The sequence below is a fragment of the Lissotriton vulgaris genome, chromosome 3_1 (genome assembly GCF_964263255.1).
Source record: "Lissotriton vulgaris chromosome 3_1, aLisVul1.2, whole genome shotgun sequence".
Taxonomy (NCBI): Eukaryota; Metazoa; Chordata; class Amphibia; order Caudata; family Salamandridae; genus Lissotriton; species Lissotriton vulgaris.
The window spans coordinates 1516069087-1516083310 of NC_141689.1; the positions used below are offsets into that span (position 1 = coordinate 1516069087).

Consider the following 14224-nt stretch of genomic DNA (forward strand, 5'->3'; position numbering starts at 1 on the left):
TTCATGTCTTCCACACATGTTTCTCTCGTTCTCCTTTGTTTGGCTTTCAGAATTTATTATATGGTGACTGCAGCACCAACTGACATAGTGGAAGATTTGTCAGTATGGCCAGTACAATGTATGGCTCATAGACCTCCTGGGTTCTTGTTTGTGATTCATATGATGTTGCTGGGGAAATGAACCAGTAGTAGGTCTTTAATCTTTTCCCTTCGACCCTCCTCTCCCTGTATATGTTTGTAAGGAAAAAATTCTCCCATATTCAGCACATATGTACAGTTTCACACCTGTTTGTGTTCTCGGATGCATGTTCAATGTACCTGACTGGTTAAAACCATTTTCAATATTCCTTACATGTTCAGTTTCTGTCCTGTGTGTTAGCCGATTCTGGGCCAGAGTGGGGAAAACTTTTCCCACATTCCCTAAATGTGTACAGTTGCTGCCCTGTGTGTGTTCATAGATGTGTGCTCAGATTACTAAGTCAGAAAAACCTTTCCCACATTCCCTACATGTGTACGGTTTCTGAGCTATGTGTATGTATTTGTTGATGCGTGTAGAGATGACGAGGCCACAAAAAATGTTTCCCACATTCCCTACATGTGTTTCTGCCCTGTGTGTGTTTGCAGATGTGTGCTCAGTGTAGTAGAGTAGAAAACTTTTCCCACATTCCTTAGGTTTATGGTTTCTGTCCTGTGTGTTCGCAGATGCATTCTCAGATTACTAGAGTCAGCAAAATCATTCCCACATTCCCTACATGTGTACAGTTTCTGCCCTGTGTATTCATAGAAGCGTGTTCAGATTTTCAGCGTGGGCAAAACCTTTTCCACATTCCCTACATGTGTATGGTTTCTGTGCTGTGTATGTGTTTGCAGATGTGTGATCAGATGGCAAGACCGCAGAAAGTTTTTCCCACATTCCCTATGTGGGAAAATGTTGTTCCTCATTCCCTGTTCAGAGTACTAGACCACAAAAAACTTTTCTCACATTCCCAACATGTGTACGGTTTCTGCCCTGTGTGTGTTAGCAGATGCCTGTTCAGATCAATAGACTGCGACAAAGGTTTCCAATATTCCCGGCCTGTGTAAGGTTTCTGCCCTGTGTGTGTTTGTAGATGCCTGTTCAGATGACTGGACTGCGAAAAACGTTTCCCACATTCCCTACATGTGTACGGTTTCTGCCCTGTGTGTTCGTAGATGAGTGTTGAGACTACTAGACTGCGAAAAACTTTTCCCACATTCTCGACATGTTTACGGTTTCTGCCCTGTGTGTGTTCGTAGATGAGTGTTGAGATGACCAAACTGCGAAAAACTTTTCCCACATTCTCGACATGTGTATGGTTTCTGCCCTGTGTGTGTTCGTAGATGAGTGTTGAGATGACCAAACTGCGAAAAACTTTTCCCACATTCTCGACATGTGTACGGTTTCTGCCCTGTGTGTGTTCGTAGATGAGTGTTGAGATTATTAGACTGCGAAAAACTTTTCCCACATTCTCGACATGTGTACGGTTTCTGCCCTGTGTGTGTTCGTAGATGAGTGTTGAGACTACCAAACTGCGAAAAACTTTTCCCACATTCTTGACATGTGTACGGTTTCTGCCCTGTGTGTGTTCGTAGATGAGTGTTGAGATTACCAAACAGCGAAAAACTTTTCCCACATTCTCGACATGTGTACGGTTTCTGCCCTGTGTGTGTTCGTAGATGAGTGTTGAGACTACCAAACTGCGAAAAACTTTTCCCACATTCTTGACATGTGTACGGTTTCTGCCCTGTGTGTGTTCGTAGATGAGTGTTGAGATTATTAGACTGTGAAAAACTTTTCCCACATTCCCGACATGTGAACGGTTTCTGCCCTGTGTGTGTTCCTTGGCACATGGTCAGATTACTTGAAAAGTAAAAATTTGTCGCACGTTCCTTGCATGTGTACATTTTCTCCCTAGTGTTTGTCTGCTGATGCATGGTCCAATCTCTAGATAGGGTAAAACCTTTCCCACATGTTGTTGATTTGTATAGCTTCTTTAATGCGTGTGTTTGCTGCTGCATGGTCCGCTCTTCCACAGAAATTTCTACATTTGACTGATTTCCCTTGAAGGGCAAGGTCTTCAATTTAGTTACTGGTACATATTTATGTGTTTGCTGGCGCACTAATAGAATATTTGAGGCACTACAAGGTTTCCATGGCTTTCTACATGTGTACATTTTTCCCATTATGTGTTTTTGCTGGTGGTACATCAAATGTTCAAGTTGGTTAAAATGCTTACCACACACTCGACATAAGTAAAGTTTGAGCATTTGCATTAGTTTGTCCAATTTGGTATTTGTTTTAGAATTCAAACCAGTATGGGAATGAATCTCCTTCCTAAGCACACTCTGTGTTCGCTGATGCACAGTCCATTCATCACTTTGGCAGCTTTGGTAACAACTTTTTCTACAAATCTTAATTGTATATGGTTTGTCCCCTATATTTGAGGGTTTGTGTGTGGTCAGCTTTCTAGATGGATGGATAATGGTCCCATACTCTGTACCTCCATGCAAATTCTTTCCAAAGTCTATGGGTCCAAATTGGTTTAGTTCATTTGACAGGAAGAACCTTTTCCTATATTTCTCTCCGCTGTGTGTTTGTTCTAATGTGGTCACAGAGGAGTCACTAATGTTATTGAACAGTTTTGAATTCAGTCCCACTTCGCACATATATGATATTTCAATTGGGACACATTTCATTATAACACATGGATTATTTACAGTTTTTGGGAACACTTCAGGATGCTTTCGCTTCATGTGTTTGCTGAGGTACTCTTGATTGCTAAAAGCCATTCTGCAAGATGAACAAGGGTAGAAACTTGTATCATGTGGGTATTGTGCTGTAAAATGAAAATAGAATAACATGTCAGAAAACAATGTATTCATCATTTTAATGTCCATTAAAAATAGCAATTAATTAAAATATTAGTGATTTCAAATGGAAAATGTTATGCACTAGTCCCTTTTTTGGGAAATGAATAAGTATGTACAAACCGTATTTTTTTTTGACAGAGTACACACAAAATAAATGTAGGACCTGCACATTAAGTATGGGGTAAATGAACAACAATGACCTATAATATACCAATCTGGACATTTTCCATTGTACTGGCCCTCCAGGTCTGTTGACCGTTAATGAGGAGTTGAATTGAAGGCTATGTGGGGGAAAATGTGGAGCCAGATAGACTGAGCGTTTGAAGGTCAGAAACACTCTGATTTGCTAAATCTGAATACAGAGACTGTTAAAGCTATATTTTATGTGCCAAACACAGTTTAGGACAGTAGAAATGGGTTTAGACATGGCTACCAAATTGCAATTTGGAGATGCAATGTTAGGGTATCTCCCCAAATTGTGAATATTTGGTACTATGTTTCACTGGTTTGCACCAATAAACTGTTTAAAACTTTTTTATTTTGTAGAAAACTCAGCCAAAAAAGATGTATCTTGCAGGATACCACAACAATATAGCAGGGTCGCCCTTCCAAACCAAAAGCCCCCCCTTGCCGACAAAGGATACATGTCATAAGTAATCTTTAACTCTGTAGACATTTACTCCAGTCCCACCAGGCCATCAGCGAGGCCCCGATAGCTCCCCCACAGTCTCCAAATTTTCTCCCACTTATAGGAGAGCCCCAGCCTTCATAAACCTGTGGTTCTGCCGCCCTGCACCAATCTATGTCTATTTATAACTGGTCGACACTCTGTGGATGTCGCTACTCAGAAGTGAACAACATTATGCTTAGCCACTGCGAACCCCAGAGTGGACAACAGTCTGGGATATTTGCCGGCATTTCCTCCCCTGCAAGCGTTCCATAGAATAGTCTTTGCCAAGGTCTCTATGCAGAGGCTGGCCCAGTGCCTGGAGATCCTCCGTGATTCTGCCCAGAAACCCTCCAACCATGGATCGTCCCAAAGAGTATACAGAAAATCACCTTGCAACCTACATCCCCTATTACACCTATCGGAGGTAGCCGGTCCCACCCTACGCATAAACACCCTCACGTAGTGGAACCTGTGCAATGGACTAAACTGAACTAGCTGAAAATGCGCTCTAATGGCCACTTCTCTGGGCGCCTCTTCCCTCTCCTCCTCCTCTAGTTCCCCTATGTCCACCTTCCAGGCCTCCCTCAACTTCATTTGGGGGTTAGGGGCATTGTTCATCAGCTTGCTGTAAGTGAGGGTAAATGCATTTTTGTGCGGCGGTTCTGTCAACAATCTTTCCTCAAGTGGCTAGGCGTCCTCCAGCAACGAGCCCTGCTCTGCATGCACCATGGGTACGTGGACCAGCTAGTGGTACCAAAACATTTTCTTGGGTCCTTCTTGTACTCCTCCTGCAACTTCTTCCAGGAGGCCAGACCCTCCCTCTGAACACATCTCCCACAATGGAGTTTGAAATCAAATCCTAACTAGAAAAGCCTCTGAGCCTCCCCACCTCAGTCAGCATATAGCTGTCCCATAGTGGTTTAATCAATGTGGGCCTTCTCTGCCAACCTAGGTATTGTCGCCCATCAAACACAGAATGTAACCCTCATCAAAGGAGCATGCCATACGATCTGCCCTGATTGTGGGCTTCGTCTGGGGGAGGAGATACCGGAGGATATCGTCTCAATGTAGGGATAGTCCTTCTTCCCATCCTGTTCCTCAGTTTAGACTCCTCACCAGCGGGTTGTCATGCAGTCAGCACGCCAACGGCTCTAGTGTCAGGACACATAGCGTTGGTGATAATGGGCAACCCTAAGAAACTGACAAGGGTTTTTAGAATAAGGGGAAAATCTGGGCGCTCTGCTTATGTTTAACACTTAGGTAGTGTGAAAGCTATGTTTAAGATGGTGGTGCAATGAGGCAAGGGGATAAGCCCTATAACCCCTCAGCGACGTGTGTTGACAGAACAACACACTGGACAAGAACAACTAAAAAGCCTGCTGCACACAACAAAAGGAATAGAATCATCGAATGTGTCGCGATGGACACCTTAATGTTCAAATTTGTAGCTGTCAAGGAAAATGCAAATGCTAATGTCTTTTGGGAATTCTCTTCATTTAACAGTCTTTGTAACCAGCTGACACGTGTTTCGTCGCATGGGAATGTAATTCTGCGACTCCTCAGGACTGGGGAGGATACAAAAACATAATAATAGAGCGTACAGCAAAAAGAAGAAATCACATGATATTGTAGTACATATGGTGTGACTTAGTGACTTACTGGTGCTGTACATTAACACACACGTTTAAATACTTGTGGGAGGGTGTCATTAGTGGAAACCAACAAACGAGCACCCACATACCATTGTGGGTGAAAGCGTGAGATGAAGGTGTATATCAGTAAGCTGAAAAAGCGAGGACTTTAAAAAAAAAAAATAAGTGCTTGGGATAAGAGTAACAGAAAAATAGAAAGATCAGACGATATGGAGACGTTTTAGGCCTAGTGTGGAGGAAGAGTCCAACCCGGTGCCGTCTGGTTGTATGGGTAGGTAGCTGAACATTTGTCGGATCTAGCACGGTTGAATTAAGAGCTGGACCGTCACTGGTGTTTAGGTGGTTTAAGAAAAATAAGCCATGGCGTTGCTCATGTGGTAGGTAAGTGCAAGACATACCTGAAGCTATGAGGTAGTGCACAAAAGGTCTGTAAAAATACAAATTTAAAAGGAGAACATACCATAAATTAGGACCCAGAGCACATTATGCATTCTGCAGATAAAATGCTCTGTGTTTGATAAAAAGGAAAAATAGAGAGTAGGTCATATGCTCACCGCTAAGCCGGTGATAATTCCGACTCGGCTCGGCTTGAGACGAGGTTGAGTGGGAAATTCGTGTGGTAAAGATGCAGATCTGTAGGTGCCCAGGGAGGAGGGGAGATGGGGAAAAATATATATATATGTGCATCAGTAAGGCGAACCAACGGAATAACAGACATAAGTGAAATACGGGGGAGATGACCGGGATGTGCTGAAAAGATGCGTTCTCACCCAAAGATGAAACCTCTATGCTGGTTCTTTGTTGTCAAGATATGAAGGTTTAGCCAGTATGGACGTTTGCACAAAGGTCGGAAGAGTGGTTCTGGATGGAAAAAGGAAAAAAGGGGGGGAAGGTGGAGTCAAAACAGTAGCGAGAGCTGCCCACACTCCGCCCGTAGCGAGTAATGTAAAAATGCTCACACCCACTTGAAATTCTATAGGGAGTTTTACCTCTTTAGAGTAAGTATAAAGTATTGAGGTCTGGCAAGTCAATCAATGATAATAGCGGGAGTACGGGGGCTCCCAAAGTTTCGTAGCGTTGGAGAAAAAGAACAAACAAGAGAGCGAGGATTAGTGCTGCTCTCTTCCATGGTGGTTCGAGTTCAAAAGTAACCTCATACATAGCCTATTAGTGGTAAAAGCTAACGTTTCTTACCCGATGCGGAGAGTCTGTTTTCTATATAGCTACTGCCGGTTGCTGTGCGAAGAATCAGTGTTCCGGGTGCGGACACGTGATTTGCAACCCGGAAGCATTTAAATAGTGGGGAGGGATCTGGCTATTAAACAACTAGAGTGTATTGCTCAAAAAGCTGGTAAATCCGGAAGTGGGGCCGCGTGGAGAATGTTGCTATAGTTTCCAGGCCCGTTGTTAGGTTGTTACGTGATGGATTACCCGATAGGTGCAGTCAAGGATAAATTAGGCAATAATGAAAAAGAGGGATATGGAGAGGAATGGTACGTGTTTATAGAGAAAAATGCGCTGGCTGGATCGGTATGATTTTGGAAGTATGAATAAAAGGCAGTTGTTCAAGCGTGTAGTGATTTCATATTATTTATCCCTTTCTATATAAAAGCAGTGCAAGGTGAAAGAGGTGTGAACACCGCCGTGATTGGCATAGTGATTTGGTGACATACTTAAATGTATACGTATATTTCTATAGCAAGAGAACAAGATAGAACCAGGTGTTGCGCGAAATTCGTGTGGCATCTGTTCAACAGGATTATGCACATTCTTACTTAAAATATTGATTTTGAACTCATCCTATTGCTAACATAGTTATAAGTGGCATTATAGCAAAAGAATCGGCAGTCCCAATGTAAATAATGTACGTTTGTATCTTTGGCACATATGTGTGATGGGTGGACTCTCTATTATTGAATCTTGTTGGTCACAAAAAACAATCAGACACAAACGTATCTATTTTTACGTAGTTCAAAGCAAAGAAAATACTGTACATAAAGCATCAAATCCAGTATTGCACATTTCGAAGGTGATACCACAGTGTAGCTGTGTTTTGGACAGCTGGTTGTACATCATTGCGTTTGGTAGAATTCACCCATAGTAGGACAAATATATGGAAAATAATATATGGAAAACAATATGTAGCAAAAATATATATATATACACTGCATTACATAAATCGCAGACATTTTAGTGCGGGAAAAATCTTAAATGCAGTTACTAGATATTCTTTAAAGTGTCCACACTCTCATTAGGAACACATTTCATATGATCCGGGGGCTCTCCGGACTGATGGTCTAGTTGCCCAGGAAGTATTGTAGTTCTTGATCGAAATTGAGACCCCGTTCAACTGTACGGAGGTGCATGATCCACATGGCCTCTAGTCGTCTCAGTTTGAGTTCTCTGTTTCCATCACGAACGCCTGGTTGTATAGTGTCAATTTCAAAGAAAGTGACTCTCTTGTCCATGCTCTGTTCACTGCATGCAGCCGCATGCAATGCTACCGAGTATTTAGGGTCCTGTTTGTGGATGGCCCTCATGTGTTCCGCTATTCGGTCCTTGAGTGGTCGAATTGTGCTGCCCACATAAAACTTACTGCAGATGCATTCAATGATATAGACAACAAAGCGTGACGTGCAGTTAATGTTAGTCCTGATGGTGTATAGGTCCCCTTTGGTACCCTGGAATTGTTGTGTGCCATGTTTTGCCCATCGACACATGGAGCAGAAACCACATTTGTAGAAGCCCATGCTATGTGTTGTAAGATATGTGGTTGCCATGGCCCCCGCGGGATAGTGGGACTGAGTCTGTTTTTTAGGGTTCTTCCTTTCCTAAATGTGATTTGTGGGTGTTCTGCAATGTATTCTCGAATACCCTTGTCTGATCTTAGAAGGCCCCAATGCCAGGTGAAACATTTACGTATGGATTGATGTAGACCAGTGTTTCCCAAACTGTGGTCCGCGGACCCCCAGGGGTCCGTGACACATTCCCAGGGGGTCCGCAGGCAACAGTTTTAAAAGCACAGAAACGTTTCTTGTATTTTTAGCAGCTTTCCAGCAACAATAAAAGTGTCAAGAGAATGCCAGTGATTAATGTACCTGCTGGAAAGTGAGGAGAGTTTTGTTCAGTGGCAGCTTTGATTTAACTAATGTAGCACAGAGGGTTAATGTGCCTACTGCAAAGAACGTGTAAGATGCAGCTTAAAAAGCAGTATTTTATGTGCCTAGGTTCGTGGTTACTGCTTTTGTCACAGAGATTCTTTTGTTACTGTGCACTTCATAAGTGACAATCGTAACCTTGCAGAGGGACCTATAAACTGTAATCAAAGAGATGCTTGCAAACTGCATGGTACCAGTTAGTAACTTAATTTTTGTCCCAGTTATTCATTATCCTGATGCTGCTAAAAAGATATATTTGGGTGGAAATACATTTTTAATGTTAACGTCAATGCTAGCAACTGTGTTATGTTCTGAATCCTGAGTTTGTGCTTTTCCAGACCAAGCACTCTTTAAACATTTTATATACGTACTGATTTACATGTATGATTCAATGGCCCACATGCATCAAGCAGTTTTGCATTCGCAAACGGTGCGATTCCTTAAAATCGGCCGTTTGCGAATGCAAAAGTGCTTTTTGGGATGCATGAAGCATTTTTGAGTAATTCGGTATTTTTACCGAATTCCAAAAATGCGATTGCTTTTAAGGAATTGCAAATTTGCGATTCCTTAAAAGCAATGCATCATTAAAAAAAAATTGCGATTATTCAAATTGGAAGTGCAAATTACCACGAGGTTCAACCTCGTGGTAATTTGCGAAATTGTTTAAAAATGCTTGAAAATGCATTTTTTAAACTGTCCAGTTACAGACACACATGTCCTTAGGATATGTGTGTGTGAAACATGCACTTTCAATTGCATTTCAGGGGTGCAGGGGGGGGTCCTTTGGACCCCCCCCTGCACCCATGAAATTTTCTAAGTGCCACTCGCAATTTGCTACTGCCTTCCAATTGACTACATTGATTCCTATGGGCCTCTATGCCCATAGGAATCAATGTAATGCCATTCCTTAATTGCACTTCGCAATTAAGGAATCGCAATTTCCGAAAATTAAGAAATCCTAAAAACTTTTAGGATTTCTTGATGCATAGCATTTTGCATTTCCTAAATAGCGATTCCTTAATTTTCGCTATTTAAGAAATGCAAAATCCTAGATTGATGCATGTGGGGGTTTGTCTCTATATGTGTGTGATGTAAAGTGCTCTGACATTCTACAATGGTATGAGAGATGATATAAAACAAATGAAATACATGTGACAGAGGGGCTATTACTTCAATATAAAATACTAAGGGCCAGATGTACGATCTGTTTTTATATGCGCGAACGGGTTCGCGAGCCCGTTTGCGCATGCAAAAACCTATTGGGCCATGTACATAGCCTATTTCGCGAGTCGCAATTTGTTTGCGACTCTCTAAATAGGTTTTGCAACTTGCTATTTGGAAGGGGCATTCCCTTCCAAATAGCGAGTCTCAAAACCATGTACAAATGTTTTGCGGTCACAAAACAGTCACAATTACCACCTACTTCAAGTAGATGGTAATGCATTTGCAAATGGGAAGGGGTCCCATAGGACCCCTTCCGCTTTGCAAATGCATGCACAATTATTTTTTAAGGGCAGGCAGTGGTCCCAGGGACCTCTGCCTGTCCGTGGAAAAAGAAATAAATGTTTCATTTTTTTTTTTTTAAATGCATGGTAAACAGGCTGCATTTTTTTTAAACTGCTTTATTTAAAAGCAGTCCGAGACATGGTTGCCTGCAGAGCCCAGCAGGCCACCATCGCTGGGAGGGCTGGCATTCCCAATGGGCTTGCAAATTGCGAGAGGCTCATTAATATTAATGAACCTCGCAATTTGCGACCCCATTGGGAATCCCAAACAGTGTTAAACACACTGTTTGGGATTCCCAATGGGGTCGTAAATTGCGAGGTTCATTTAGCAACTCGCAATTTGCCACTCGCAATGTGTCGCCAATTGCGAGGCACTAAATAAAATGGTCGTACATCTGACCCCAAAATCCTTAGTACTTTGAGTATTTGTTTTGTGTGCACACGTGTGTATTGTTTTCGAATTACTGTTTTAATGTTTGAAATGTAACTCATACATATTGCTTGGGGGTCCCCGGCTTCCAGTGGTGACTCAATTGGGGTCCTCAGGAGTCTAAAGTTTGGGAACCACTGATGTAGACTGTTGAAGTCTGTAATCATCCGTATTTGTGGAGCGTCTTTTTGTATGTTAGTCTTTGTCTTGAGTGTGTCTACTCTCTTCATTTTCTTGATTCTATGGGTGGCTTTTTGTAATATGCTGTCTGTGTAGCCTCTCCTCTTGAATCTGTCCTGCATTTCCCTTAAATTAGTGGTGAAGTCTGTATTGTCACTGCAGTTTCTGCGTGCCCTTAAAAATTTACCATAGGGTATGGTGTTTATCTGATGTGGAGGGTGGGCGCTGTTAGCGTGTAGGACCGCGTTGCAGGCAGTGCTTTTTCTGAAGAGTCTGCTCTGTAAGGTTTCATCCTTAACAAAAATGTCCAAGTCTAAAAATTCTACCCTGGTCGTGCTTGACTCAATGGTGAAGCTCATCTCCCAAGTGTTATTGTTCAAATATATATAACATTTCTGCAAGTTTTCCTGTGTGCCTGACCAGAGAAGAATGCAGTCAACAATGTACCTGCACCAAAAGAATATGGAATCTATGAAATCTGCACCTTTGGGCCCCCAAATTAGAATGCCCCCATAAACAGATTGGCGAATGATGGGGAAAATTTAGAGCCCATGGCTACACCTTTAGTTTGTCTATACCATGAGTTGTCAAACACAAAGAAATTATTTTTAAGAATGAGTTCCGTCATGGCCAGGAGCATATTAGTGTGTTGCCAAAGGGTGGCTGGTCTGTTGTGTAACATTTTGGTGATCACTTTCATGCCCGGATCTGGAATGATGCTCGTGTAGAGTGCTACAACATCTAATGTTGCTAGAATGGTACCTGTTTGCCATTTTAGGTCGGAGAGTGAATTAAGTATATGCTTCGTGTCCTGGATATAGGATGGAAGATTGCGTACTAGTGGTCCCATGAAAAGATCCACGTATTCTGCGAGTCTTTCCGTGGGACCACCAATTCCTGATATGATAGGCCTACCCGGAGGGAAGGGAAGATGCTTATGCACTTTAGGCAGGGTATAAAGCCATGGATAAGATGGTCTAAATACCTTTAGGTAAAGAAACTCTTCCTCGTTCAGTAGCCGCGTCTCTTGCCATGTGATCAAACGTCTATTAATCTCAGTGGTTAGTGAGGCCATTGGGTTATGGTTCAATTTTCCGTAGCTCGTGGTGTCCTGAAGTTGGCTAAGGATTTCACCGTGACAGTCTGTTTTGTCCATGACCACCACGTTGCCACCCTTGTCCGCCTCCCTAATAATGATGTTGTGATCTTTAGTTAAGAGATTTAATGCTGCCCTTTCTCCTGTTGTGAGATTGTCTCTATATTTAAAAGTGTTGTGGTCTTTCTTGTCGTCCAGTTTATCAATGTCCTCTAGTACTCGTTTGTGAGTTATCAATAGCATTTCCTCCTGGTAGTGTTGGAATCGATTTGGATTTGAGCCCACTGACCATGCTAAAGTCGGACTCAATATTGAGTTCTTCCAATAGCCTCTTCATGTCATACGGTGTTTGTTCCAGGTCTGTCAGTGAAAGTAGTAACTGTGTTGCCTGTATGTTATTGATCGATAGGAAACCAGATTCAAATTGAGTCGGGATGTTTTTAGAAGCTTTATTCATACCTTTGTTGTGTGCAAAGTGTTTCTTCAATTTCAGACTGGGAATAAATTTAAACAAATCAATCTTCAATTTACAAAAATCGGTGTTGGCATATGGATTGTAATTGAGACCTTTGCTGAGAAGGCTGATCATGTCAGGAGTGAGAGTTTTAGAGGAAAGGTTGATGACTTGCACGTCACCTGTGCATGTATGTGTTACTTCTGTGCATTCCCTGATCGGAGTTTCCTTTTGTATTCCTCTGCGTTTGCCCCTCCAACCCCTGCAGGATTTGGATCTGGGATTTGGTTGCCCCTTCTTATGCGTTGGATTTCACATAAAAAAGCAGAGGACTTATCCTGTCCTGCACTGTGAATTCTCAGTTTCGCCTCCACTGACACTGACTGTGCTAAGTGAGGTGTTACTAGAGGAGACCGAACTAGGTTCCGCTTCATTCATCCTACCTTTGTCTTAGTGAGTAGGTTTGCGTACCATGAAGTTAAATTTCCTGGCATAAGTAAATACACTGCCCTCTGTGTAGTCAGCCTCATCCCTTTTCAATTGTCTGGCTTTACGACTCTTGATTTCATTTTTGTGTTTTAATAAAATTTCATCAAGAATGGTATAGTTTTTCATAGTGACTTCAGGAAGATTAAGGTCCTTAATGTCTTGTTCAAGTTTGGCAATGTCTGATTGTAGTTCGGTGACTTAACGATCTGCGCTCTCTATAAGAATATCCATGAGAATGTTTGAATTATTGATGAGTGCCTCCTCCCATTTGCCTAAGAGATCGGTGTCTAGATCGTCGTAGGTGGGGAAAATTTGGGCTCTGAGTCCTCTCTGTATACGTTTCAATCTCATGTATTGTTTTAAGGTGGTACCATCCCACCACTTTGAGTTCTCTTGTTTCTGTAATTTTTCTAGTTTTATAAACATGTCTTTGAGACCTTCTTTTTTGGGTTGGATCCCACATAGTAGTAGCCCTCTGTGTGGACATACCTTTGGCAAGATTATCAAAAAGTTCCTCAGCAGCTTTATCCCTGTTCATGTTGACGGGAAGGTTAGGTGTGTCTAACCCAAAGTTATTCAAATGGCGTGGCGGCTGCCCCCCCTAGCCGAACAGAAACAAACTGACAAGGGTTTTTAGAATAAGGGGAAATTCTGGGCGCTCTGCTTATGTTTAATGCTTAAGTAGTGTGAAAGCTATGTTTAGGATGGTGGTGCAATAAGGCGAGGGGATAAGCCCTATAACCCCTCCGCGACGTCTGTTGACAGAACAACACACTGGACAAGAACAACAAAAAAGCCTGCTTCACACAAAAGGAATAGAATCATCGAATGTGTCGTGATGGACACCTTAATGTTCAAATTTGTAGCTGTCAAGGAAAATGCAAATGTCTTTTGGGAAATGTTTTCATTTAATAGTCTTTGTAACCAGCGGACACGTGTTTCGTCGCATGGGAATGTAATTCCGCGACTCCTCAGGGCTAGGGAGGATACAAAAACATTACAATGGAGCGTACAGCAAAAAGAAGGAATCACACGATATTGTAGTACAGATGGTGTGACTTAGTGACTTGGTGGTGCTGTACATTAACACACACGTTTAAATACCTGTGGGAGGGCGTCATTAGTGGAAACCAACTCGCGCTGCTTTTATATAGAAAGGAACTATGTGCATAAATAATATGAAATCACTACACGCTTGAACAACTGCCTTTTATTCATACTTCCAAAATCATACACGATCCAGCCACTGCATTTTTCTCTATGAAACACGTATCCTTCCTCTCCATATCCCTCTTTTTCATTATGCCCAATTTATCCTTGACTGCACCGATCGGGTAATCCATCATGTAACAACCTAACAACGGGCCTGGAAACTATAGTAACATTCTCCACGCGGCACCACTTCCGGATAGACCAGCTTTTTAAGCAATACACACTCTAGTTGTTTAATAGCCAGATCCCTCCCCACTATTTAAATGCTTTTGGGTTGCAAATCCCATGTCCGCACCCGGAACACTGATTCTTCGCACAGCAACCGGCAGCAGCTATACAGAAAACAGACTCTCCGCATCAGGTAAGAAACATTAGCTTTTACCACTAATAGGATATTTATGAGGTTACTTTTGAACTCGAACCACCATGGAAGAGAGCAGCACTAATCCTCGCTCTATCTTGTTTGTTCTTTTTCTCCAGAGCTACGAAA

At 42.3% G+C, this 14224-nt stretch overlaps 1 pseudogene; it reads right to left on the reverse strand.

The window, feature by feature from the left end:
- Positions 1-465: 465 nt before the first annotated feature.
- LOC147728106 (uncharacterized) lies at positions 466-13060 on the reverse strand (annotated as a pseudogene).
- Positions 13061-14224: the final 1164 nt, after the last annotated feature.